The 12,936-nt window shown below is 39.4% G+C and overlaps 1 protein-coding gene across 9 annotated transcripts in view; it reads right to left on the reverse strand.

Annotated features, from left to right (window-relative positions):
- Positions 1 to 12,936, reverse strand: part of dmd (dystrophin) — a 1,932,045-nt gene that overhangs the window by 1,572,831 nt on the left and 346,278 nt on the right. The gene's annotated exons all lie outside the window — the stretch shown is intronic.

Here is a 12,936-nt window from a genome sequence, read left to right on the forward strand (position 1 = left end):
TTTAGAAAGGAACAGATCATTAAGCCAAGCATACTATTCACTGACTATTACAAACAACGCAGCTAATGTCAAAGGTCCTGAAAATATTCATGAGCTGCTTTTGCATGACAACATTTAGATTCTTTTATTTACCATATGTACATGGAAACATATAGTGAAATGCATTATTTCCATAAACAATTAACCAAAGGGTGTACTGACATTGGAGGGGTTCAAAGGAGGCTCACGATTGAAAGGTTTGTCATATGAGGAATGTTTGATGGCTCTGGGCCTATACTCACTGGAATTCACAACAAGGAGGGGTGACCTCATTGAAACCCATGGAATGTTGAAGGCCCTCGATAGAACAAAGATGAGGAGGAATTTCTTTGGCCAGAGAGTGGTGAATCTGTGGGATTTGTTGCCACAATCAGCTATGGAAGCCAGGTCGTTAGGTATATGTAAGGCACAGACTGAGAGATTCTTGATTAGTCATAGAATGAAGGGATAAGGGTGGAAGGCACAAGATTGGGGCTGAGAGGGAAAATGGATCAGCTACGATGAAATAGGGGAGCAGACTCGATGAGCTAAATGATCGAACTCTGCTCCTATATCTTACGGTGTTATGGTCTTGATGCACCATCAATAACTCACGCCGAGACTTAGGAAGTGAGATATCGGCTTTTATTGACTGAAGAACAACACTACATCCTGGGGAAAATGAGGGAGAGCAGCAGGCCACAGTCGCCTTTATACAGGGGTCTGTGGGAGGAGCCACAGGGGCAGTCAGCAGGGTCTTGGGAGGAGCCACAGGAGCAGTCAGACAGGTATATCTAGTTCACCACAGGTCTAAAACCTAAAGAAGTGCTTGGAGCAGCATACACATCACTTCTGCCACACCAACCCCCTTTCTCTCTACAAACAGATATTTGCAGAAACATTTCATGGAAAAAAACTACCTTTAAATTAATTTGGTTGCCTGGCTAGTCTCTATTCAGGACACTCAACTGCTCATTCAGGGATTTTTCTTCATCTCTTCCCTAGTTATCATCCTTATTTCCTGCCCACTCCAACAATCAATTGCTGCCTTATGTTCTCACTTTTTTTTGCACCTCATTTTTAATAGATCTTTCAGTTCCTTATCATTTCAATTTTTATTAATTCACATCAGGCCCATTTTAGCCTTTGATAAACTACAATCTATTAGTCTGTCAAATGAAGCAGTTAATTGCCTTACAAGGAGCACCACTGAATGCTGTTCACACCAGATGAACAGCCAACACCCTTTGGAAGGTAAAAAGGTCCAGGCTGTCATCCATCACTGACGAAGGTTCTTTGTTTAGGCTAACAGAAACATTGTTAGGGACATAGGCCTGATGATTTTGATCACATTATACTCACAGACAATTAAAACTCATTTGCAATATTTCACCCACATTCCCTTCACTGCAACCCTCAGCCAGTACTGACAGTAAACAGAATGTTAAGTGCCAGGTATGCATTAATATGGGCAATATTTAAGAGAAAATTCTGCAATTCAAGCAATAATGATGCCCTCAGGCACTGTAAGTTTGCTAGTAAATCTGCACAACTGTAAATGCTCTATTCAATGTAACAAAGATATAGATCCCTGAAAGACTAAAGTGCAATAAAATGGAGCTATTTTTTCTTGCAATTAGCTACCAGTTAATCCATGAGCAGTCAATTAATGCCCTGTTTATGGCTGAAACTTTATTATTTCTGGCATTGTTGAATAAACACCCTAATAGAAGTTTCCTTCTACATGCAACAGGAAAACAGCAGAATGCAGAACACAAGATCTTTACTTTAAAATATGCTGCCTTCTTCTACCTACAGAGTGTATTTCATTTGGGAAGTTTTCACTAGGCATCATAAAGTTGACAGCATATGACAGCATTAGGAACAAATATCCTACCGACAGTGCCGAACAATGTGTGGTAAATTTGGAAAACGGATGCTCATCATTCTCAATGCAATACGCTCAGTGAAGCAATTAACCATCAGTGTTATGTTGTGATGTCAACAGACAATAAATGCTTCCCATTGTGTTCATTGTTTTCAGGAGATTTCATCATATGACTTTTTACTCTTTCAATCAAATTTCCTTATGCGTTGACAGAAGTCCAAGAGACCAATCTACAAATCCTGGAGACTCCAGATCAATTAAGATCTCCTTGATACATAAACTGAGTAATTTAATTGTACTTGGATCAGTATTTTCAAGCTTCCTTCACAGACAATTACCAAATTAAGATGAATAATTTACAGATTATGTTGAGAATAACTTCATAATAGAGTCCAATCAGTTAACTCAAATTTAATGTTAAAAATTACAAATATAGTGATATATTGTCTTAATTTTATTAACACTTTGTCCATTTTCATAATGGAATTTGTTTCAGGACAGGGTTACTTGCCTATTCAAATGATTACTGCCAAATATATTTCATCTCCTGGAAGAAACGGTCCAAAAAATTTTGGGACAGCAATTTAAAATCTTACATTATAAAGCCAAATAGATGAATTGCATCAGTGATTTTTCTCCAGCCCTGAGCAGACATCCTAGGAGTGTTTGATCATGCCACTCAATACCTCCACTTGTAGCTTCTTAAATGCCTGTTATCTAGCTCATTCATAATAAAATCACTTAGTGCTCTGTTGATTAAATGACCCGAGTTATTTCATGCAGACAGAATTAATAGTATTTTAGGAAATACTCAAGCTCTCTTAAGCATCATTTCATGAAAAGTCTAAATGTTAATGAAAAAATGCAAAATCCAAACTCTACTTCAATTCCAGCAGTTTAATAAAGCTTAAAAATGAGACAATGCAATTTGATCCATCAAGTCTTTACTCTCAATAAACCATGTTTAATCTGTGCTGTTATGAACTCCCACTTATCCATATAATTTTCTTGCACTGCCAGACTAACTGCAGCACTATTCAAAAACAAGTTATCTAAATCTACCATGTCCTTTGGACATTCCTGATTGGTTGCTTGTATTGTCATATAGTTCTGCAGTTTTTGCAGCTCAGTGGTTATAATGTACCACACAGCAGTGAGAAATTGCCATCTGCATTTATCATTCTAACTAGAAAAGGATAGCATAATGAATGTTTTGCTTTTCAAAAAAAACACAAAAAAAGATTGGGAGTCCAAATAAAAAAGTAAACATGTAATAGTAGTTGCAAACATTAATTTAGCACCTTCATTCTATGCATATCAAATTATAATGCACTGAAGACCTTTTCGTATATCCTGCTTGTGTTGGCCATATTCCTCTCCACTACCCTTTTCTTAATAATTTGGAAATTTATCAGCTCCTTATGAAAATTACAAAACTCTATTGTATCTCCCTGTCAGTACCTCCATTTCACAACAACTTGCCGAGTTAAAAAAAAATCTCTTGCTGACCCGGCTGATGACTCGATGGTCCAGCAGCAGAAATGTCACAGCTGTTTAAGGTAATGTTTAAGCTAATAATTTTGTCATGAATTTTTGTCCTTTAAATCTCAACAGTGACAGTAGTTGCTCTCTACTTACATCAAAACTCTCAAAAGCAGAACAATCAATAATATTTCTATTTAAACTTCTTCATTTTAAGGAGAACACCAGCAGCTTCTCTGGTCTTACCAAATGAGGCCTGTATCATTTTTGTGACAAGACTAGAGATGTCAAAGCCATAAGAAGCAACACAGTTGAACAGGTACTGATATCCATTTTGAACTATATTGCTCAAGGTTGCATAGTATATGCCAGCTGCAATGCCACAGGGTTTTGTAGAGTTTTCATTCACACCATTGCTTTTGCACTCCTTTATTTCAAAAACATAAAACAATTCAAAAACATAAACAAATTTCAAAAAATATTTCTCATATATCTTTGAGTATAACAGAAAGATAGGAAAGAGAGTAGTTTAAACAAGTACATGAAGTGTTACATATACCCCGTGGGTATCTTGTGACAGTCTTAGGACCATGATGTAATTGAGTATCTGGTGAGCATGAGGAAATGGTCTTGTGATGGTGGGGTGATGTAATTTCCCACCAATGTGAGGTCACGTGATGACATGTTCCAACAGGTATAAAACGGGAAAGCCTGCTGTGACGCAGGAGTTTTTGTGTTGATTCATCATTCAATTCATCAGTTACTCCGTTATGCTGCATATTTGGTCTCATGACGCAGTTTCGTTTTAAAGTGGAGTTTTACTTTCTACTGTAAGGTACAGAATCGTTGTGCTGGCAGTTTTGCCAATCGCTGCCAGTTATGTTTGATATATCTTTGATTTAATTTTAAAGTCTAAGTATTGGAGAGTGAAGACTTTACCGAGGTATGGGAACCCGAAGGATCGAGTAAAGTTGGTGTCGTTGGCGGTGATACAGGATCGACCTTGTTGGATCTTCGTTCAGGAAATAGTGACCTGCATCTGAGATAACCCCTACCTGTAAAAGTAGAAAGGGTTGTGCAGTGTTCATTCGCCAAGAAAAAGGTCAGTTCCTTTAGCCGTTTTTATTTCCTTCATCATGAATCCTTCGGCCAAGACATATTTTGGCTGATTCGCAGTAACAGCACCTTGTCAAGGAATTTGTTACTTCAGGAAAGTCTCTCCTAATTGACTGTACAAATCACTTGGACTTTCGTATTTACCACATTTAAGACTGTGTTCACATTTACCACTTTAAGACTGTGTTCCAGAGTTGCCATATAGCAGTTAACTTCCGGTTAAGTTAGTCGTTTATTTACTTCTCATTTTCATTGAACAGAGTTTAATAATTGTTTATTTGTTTATAAAAACCTGACTTAATTCTATATTCATTGTTGCTGAAGATGTACTGTAACAGAAGATACTGTTGTATATTTAATATTTCAATTAAACTTGAGTAATATGCTGTTTGATTAAGTATCCTTTGTTGTTTACATAATTCATTTTGGATTATATGTAAATGTACATGAATGGCATATGTCATTACACAACCATGTCGTAAGTGCAAGGCTCACTAAAGTAAAAACTAAGCACAAACGAGTTATCCCCAGCTCAGTACTTTTTGTTCAATTAGTTTTATGTTTTGGAGTTACAAAACATAACAGTGGCAAAAAGTTAGTTTTAAAATGAACCCAAGATGTCTCCCTGCTTGTTGAAGCACAGGGAGATATTCAAGTTTAACAAAAAGGCAGAAAATGGACAAAATTCACAGGTTCATAACAGTGAGTACCAGGTAATAATAATAATGAATAAAAAGATCAAGTAGAAATGATGGGCTACATTGGAAAAATAAACACATTCCATTACACAATAGGTAACCAGAAACTAAGTTTGGAATGAATTGAGCAGTACCTTGAAACAAGTGAAATAGCCAATGAGAAACAGGTGCCAGATTTGCTGAATTGCAATTGATGGAAAACCAAACAGTTTACTTAGATGTTTAACTGCTCCAACAAAACCGGCCAAAATGAGCTTTGAACATAATATATGATATCATAATATATCATGAACATAATATAGGAACATTTGGAACCAAAACTGTTGATTGCAGAACAATTTAGGTTTCATACGCAGAAACAAAAGGAAGAGGAATCCATTGTATCCTATGTGGCTGAATTGAAGAGATTGTCCAAGCATTGTCAATTCAGTGACAGGCTGAACTATGCACTGGAAGATTGCTTAGTTTGTGAAATCTTACAAGTATTCAAAAAACAACATCTGACTGAAACACAACTCAGTTAGAAGAGCAGTTAAAACCACTGTATCAATGGAAACAGCAGACAAAGACGCAAGTGAGTTGTAGTCAGAAACAAATGGAAACATGAACAAAATTGCAACGTCTAAACAGAAACCAGCCTTGCTGAACAAACTGTGTTACTGCTGTAGCAGAGGCTCACATACACCAAACCTCAATGCAGGTTTAAAAGCAAAACTTGCAGAAAATGCAACAAAGTTGGACATTAACAAAACCATGCCGGGCAGACTGTACAGGGAAGAGGTAAAGATAAAAAAGTTAAGTTGCATTTTCAAAGAGCGCCAATCTGCAACCAAAGACAAGCAATATGGCTTATACCAAAAGAGAACAGCAAATTAATTAAAATGGAATTGGGTATTAGCTTTTCTATTTCAATCATTCTACAAAATGAGCTTGAATGGCATTTAAAAGATATCAAACTGAAAACTGCAGATATCCAACTAAGAAATTAGTGTATGCTGAAGAAAACGTAATTTCTGCTGTATGACATTCATAACAGAGAAATCCAACAACTAAAAAGCTACATTGGTCTTTTATGTGGTAAAAACAGGAGGGCCTGCATTGTGGGGCTGTGACTGGAGATCCATCCACCATTTGCATGCCACATTCCCTGCAATAGAGTCAACTGAAAGCAAATTAAGAGAAGTACTGGATGATGCCACAGCAGTGTTCAGACATGGCAATGGAAAACTCAAACATATCAACTCAAACATATCAAGGGTAAAACAGTGTTCAATGAGAATGCCACACCCAAGTTTTGCAAAGACAATCCGGTTCCTTACACCATTGGTGATAAAGTCACCAGTGAGCTCGGTTGCATGGAGGCAAAAGGAATTCTTTCCAGGGTTGAATGGAGCACATGGGCAACACCAGTATGGTCCCAGTAGCCAAGAAGGATGTGTCTATCAGGATCTGTGGTGATTTTAAGGTCACTAACAACCCAGTACAGAAAGTAGATCAATAGCTTCTGCACACGATAGAGGATATCTTTGAAAACCTTTCTGGAGGAATACACTTTACCCAACTGGACTTAGCTGAGGCCTACCTACAGATGGAGTTGGAGGAACAGGCCAAAGTATTTTTCTCCATTAGCACTCCCAAAGGGCTTTATCATTAATGTTGGAGTAGCATCTGCACCTGCACTCTGGCAGAGAGGTATGGACCCGATGTTGCAAGGCTGCCCTGGCATTCAGTGTTACCTGGATGACATTATTGCTACCAGTGAGATTGACAAAGAACATCTCCAAAATGGGTTAAAGAGATTAGGAGATCATGGGCTCCGAGCATGATGCGGCAAGTACGAATTCTTTAAACCAAGCATCACTTACTATATTCACACCATTTTTGCACAAGAAATACTAAAGTGTGGTGAGAAAGTTCAAACGGTGGTGGATGCTTCAAGGTCAAAGGATACATTATAGTTGTGTTCCTCTTTAGAATTTGTTAACTACTATAACAGGTTCCTGCCAAATCTGGCTACCGAGCTCCACCCCTTGAACTCTTTACTACAGATTGGGAAGAAATGGCAATGGACAAAGTAGTGTGAGGTTAAGGGAAATGGTGACGTCCACATTTTGATCCACACTGCCCAAAGCTCCAGCAGATCTGACAGAAGCAGATATGCTTCCTATAAACACTGGTAGTCTGAACACTTTGTGATTTGGTCTTGGATACAAATTGCTGTATTACCAGCTGGCAAAGAAAATGCAAAATGCTCATCAGCCAACATTGTTTTATTCATTCAACTACTAAATGCCTTTCATTAAAATAGACGACCTTACAAGCTGAGATCAGACAGAAAAAATTGACTAACATGAAACTGTAAATGATATACTTTCTGCTTGTGGTAGTGCCAATGGCACGGTTGAAATCTTCTGAAGAACTTGATTCCAGTTCTCAGCAAAGGTCCAAGACCAATCAATTGACTAAGAATCCCTTCATTAATTTGCAACTGTGCTGCTCACCTTCCAATTACACTGTTCAAAATTACAGAAAACCTAGAAACTGCAGAAAAGCTCTGCAGAAAGGTTCTAGTATTTTGTAATTTTAGCAGTAAGTGTCAATCAGGTAACTCAGTTCCTTGATTCTGAAGTACCTTCAATTGACAAGGGAAACTTGTCATGATCTTTGTCCAAGTAGCTGAGAGGAGACTGTATTTCTGTAATACAAGTTCCAGCAACGTCTGTGCAGCTTTACCCTTTTTGTTGCTTCACTGTGCATGTTAGAACCTTTTAAAATCATTGAAGTGCAATTCTCCAGAATTTCTACAAGACCATAAGATATAGCAGAATTTCACGACTTGCCCATTGTCTGCTCCACCATTCCATCATGACAGATTTATTATCCCTCTGATCCCCACTCTCCTGCCTTCTCCTCGTAACCTTTGATGCTCCGACTAACCAAAAAACTATCAACCTCTTTTAAATATAGTCAATTACTTGGTTCCACAGCCATCTGTAGCAATGAATTCAACAGATACATCATCCTCTGGTTGAAGAAATTACTTTTCATCTCTTCTAAATAGACGTCCCTTTATTATAAGGGTCCTAGACTCACCCACAACAGGAAACATCCTCTCTAAATCCACTGTTTAAGCCTTCCAATATTCGATCAGTTTCTATGAGATTCCACCCCCCCATTCTTCTAAACTGCAGCGAATACAGACCCAGATCATCAAAATGCTTATGTGTTAACCCTTTCATTCCCAAGATCATTCTGGTGAACCCCTTCTGGAACCTCTTCAATGCCTGTTCATCTTTTCTTAGATAAGGGGCCCAAAATTGCTCACAATAAAATTTCCCAGTGTCAAAGGGTTTACAACACTTAAACAAAAGTAAACATCTAAATAATCTAAAAGGATATAAAAATAAATCCCCATTCTTCTTTAGCTGCTCTCCTTGAGGGCCAATATTCAATAAGGATGAAGGAAATGCATGATTAGTACATGAATATAGTCCCCAGAGGAAAAGGAAAACACAATTGTGGAAAGTTATGAGAAAAGCATTTAACATGAAAAATTGTCCATTAACCAAAATGTGTGATAAACTATGTTTATCATACTATGTTTATTATAGAAATATTGCTATATTTCTACACTATTCTTGGCTGGTGCGACTGTAACAAAACCCAATCTTCCTTGGGATCAATAAAGTATGTCTGTCTGTCTGTTATTCAACTTACTCTGGCTTCAGACTAAAAGCAATGTCATAATCAGCACTCACACACACACACGCAAAAACACATGGGTAATGTAATAGTCATCTGTCATTCATCACACAATGGATTTGGAGCACATATTTCCCCATTTTGAAGCTTTGATACCACCCATCAGCCTGCAGTCTGCGACTATATCAAAACTGCAATGAGCAAAAGACAGAAACAAATGGGCATTATTAAAGCACTATAAATTTCAGCTTCTGAATTAGTATCAGGTTTATTATCACTGACATATGACGTGTTTTGCAGCAGAAGCACCCAAGTCATAAAATTACTTTGAATTACAAAAATAAACAGCATAAAAAGGAACAACTGTGAAGTTCCGATACTATCATGCATCCATTTCTATCAAACAAATAATGTGTTGGTTATTTTTATTGCATGGCTCGTTCCTTCACTATACTTGTTCCATGTCCTCTTCCCAAATGCTTTGAGCCAATAACGCACATCATCCATCAACTGTGTACTTGACAGCAACCACAGCAAATCTGAAACGATGTTATCTCAACACTTAAAATTCAAATTGTATTCCTAGACTGTCAGGGCACCTCATCCAGATCATTCTTTTGTTTTCCAAAGCATCACAGTCATCACTTGCCATTAAGGATGACCAATTGCAATCCTGCAGGTGCCTGTGTCTTGAATAATTTACTGCTACTGAACACAAATTATCTGCCTTATATCTGTTTTGACAAAACAGCTTCAGAATTTTGAATGTGATTGAAGCACCAGGGAAACAGTAAAAGCATTATTTAATAAAAAATTCTTTTTCACTGAGGCAACATTCTTGGTTGAAATGAAAACACTGATCATTAGAATGTTCAGGCCTGGCTTTATACATTATAATGAGCCTTAGCATTTTTCAACAAAACAGCTAACTGCCAAATTGTGTACATTAAGGAAAAAAATTATGGAAAAAGTGGTAGAAAATCATAAACACAAGGAAGTCTGCAGATGCTGGAAATCCAAATCAACACACACAAAATGTTGGAGAAACTCAGCAGGTCAGGCAGCATCTATGGAAATGAATGAACAGTCGATATTTCGGGCCAAGACCTTTCTTCAGGACTGAAAGGAAGACACCAGAATATAAAAGTGGGGGGAGGGGAAGGAGGGTAGCTAAAAGATGATAGGTGAAGGCAGGTCAGTTAGAAAGATAAAGGGCTGATGAGAAAGAATCTGATAGGAGAGGAGAGTTGACCATAGGAGAAAGGGAAGGAGGAAGGGACCCAGGGGGAGGTGATAGGCAGGTGAGAAGAGGCAAGGGGGCTAGAGTGGGGAATAGAAAAGGGGAAGGTAGGATATTTTTGTACCGGAAGGTGGAATTGATATTCATGACATCAGGTTGGAGGCTGTCCAGACAGAATAAGGTATTGTTCCTCCACCCTGAAGGTGGCCTCATCTTGGCACAAGAAGCGGCCATGGACCAACATGTTGGAATGGGAAAGGGAGTCGGAATTAAAACGTTGGCCCCACCATGAATTTCCGCTTTTGGCAGATGGAGCAGAGGTGCTGAATAAAGCTGTCCCCCAATTTACAACAGGTCTCACCAAATCAGAGGTGGCCGCATGGGGAGCACCAGACACAACACACGACTCTATCAGATTCACAGATGAAGTGTTTTCTCATCTGGAATGACTGCTTAGAACCTTGAATGGAGGTGAACGGGCAGGTTTAGCATTTGCACCACCAAGTAGCTGGGGGCATGGGTGAGTACTACGCATCTGTTGTCATGTTTTTGATGTTCCCCTCTCATTATCTTCAAGTAGTCCCATTAATCTGCTGACAGGGACATGTCACAGCATTTCAACACTTCTCTTCAAGTGTAAATCAGTTGAAAATAAGTGAGCCTCAGCGTACTTCATATTAGAATTAGAATTTTATTTCTTACATCTATCTAACACAAGGGAGTAAAAATCTTTACGTGGCTTTATTTTCACCATGTACAAGCAATAAGGAAGGAGAAAGTGGAGGATGTTGCCCAAACACTAAGATTATATACATGCGTGTACAGTCAGTGTTGGTGCATGGCCAAGTTGCTAAGGCGTTCGTCTAGTGATCTGAAGGTGGCTAATTCGAGCCTTAGCTGAGGCAACACGCTGTGTCCTTGAGCAAGGCACTTCAGCACACATTGCTCTGCGACGACACCGGTGCCAAGCTGTACCAGCCCTTGCCCTTCCCTTGGACAACATCGGTGGTGTGGAGAGAGGAGACCTGCAGCATGGGCAACTGCCAGTCTTCCATACAACCCTGCCCAGGCCTCAGTCAACAGCGAAATTGATGGACAGCCGAAGAGAAGTACACAGATATGCCATCAGATCAATGTGTATTGATAAATCCAATGGCCTGGTGAAAGAAGCTGTCCCAGAGCCTGTTGGTCCTGGCCTTGATGCTGCGGTACTTTTGCTAGATGGAAGCAGCTGAAACAATTTGTGGTTGGGGTATGCTTCAAAATTCATTCATGTTCACTAACACGATGCATATGACAAAAATAAGGGTGTGTAATGGCCTCCTCCCACCCCCCTTCACCATTCCCCACCCCTTTTCCCTCCCTCACCTTATCTCCTCACCTATCCATCACCCAACTCTGGTGCTCCTCCCCCTTTTCTTTCTTCCATGGCCTTCTGTCCTCACCTATCAGAAACTCACCCCCCAAATTCTCCAGCCCTACATTTCTTTCACCAATCAACTTCGCAGCTCTTTACTTCACTCCTCTTCAACTCCCAGTTTCACCTATCACCTCGTGTTCCTTCCTTTCCTCCCCCCTCACTCCTCTTCAACTCCCAGTTTCACCAATCACCGTGTATTTCTCTCCCCCCTCCCCCCACCTTTTAACACTACTCCTCATCCTTTTCTCCCCCCCAGTCCTGCCAAAGGGACTCAGCCCCAAAACATCATCTGCACACTTTTCCATAGATGCTGCCTGGCTTGCTGAGTTCCTCCAGCATTTTGTGTGTGTGGCTTGGATTTCCAGTATCTGCGGATTTTCTCTTGTTGGTGCGTTATGTTCTGCCATCACAATTCAGATCCAATGACATGAGGGAATAAATTGTGGAGACAGACTACAATACCCTGATGATGAGAATATGCATTCCATTGTAACACAGGATAACGAATTTTTGAGCAGGATACTTTTACTTCAACCAAACAATAGCTTGTTTTCATCCTCATAGTAGCCTTTCTCCTGTTTCTTTAAGTAATGTTTTACCTGTCACGTTGTTATCTCATATGCATGAATTCCAATATGGGCCTGCCTAGGTTTGCTTTATTTCTTAAAACCCGAGAGCATGGAATGCCACAAAGACTCCTCAGCTCAGAATTTCCAGTCTAATTGACTGCAGAGACACACAGAATTGTACCATAAATCAAATGCACAGCCAAAGAAAACTGCAGTGCTTCTGTAAGCACAACACATCCCAATGTCAGCGACATTTTATAGGCATTCATTGATTCTTCTGCACTCATACATTTGAACAGTACTTGGACAGGTATACAAATGAGAAAGCTTTAGAGGGATATGGACCAAATGTGGGCAAAAGGGACTAACTTAGATGGGAATCTTGGTTATCACAGACTGGTTGGGCCAAAGGGCTTACTTCTGTGCAGTATGGCTCTATGTCTTCAGTGTCCCAAGATTCTCAGCCTCATATGTACAGACTTTTAAAAATAAAGCAAACTTTTTCAAGATAAGCAGGTAATGCTGCTAAATAATAGGTGTAGCAACACAGTTTCAAACCTATCTTCCGATGTTGTCTATGGCAAGCGTTCGTATTTCCCCCCATAACCCTGTGCACAGTTGTCCTCAAGAGTACTGCACTCTGCCCACACATCCCACACTTGCAAGATAGTAGGTTAACTGGCCACTCTAAACTGTTTCTCGGCTGTCAACAAGTGAGAGAGTCTGGGATATGTTGATGGCAGCATGGAGGGAAAAAAGTGGAATTGGTGTGGGCGGAGTTAAGATGGCACCAGGTAGCAGCC

Source organism: Hemitrygon akajei, chromosome 5, assembly GCF_048418815.1.
Source record: "Hemitrygon akajei chromosome 5, sHemAka1.3, whole genome shotgun sequence".
In the NCBI taxonomy this organism is placed as follows: domain Eukaryota; kingdom Metazoa; phylum Chordata; class Chondrichthyes; order Myliobatiformes; family Dasyatidae; genus Hemitrygon; species Hemitrygon akajei.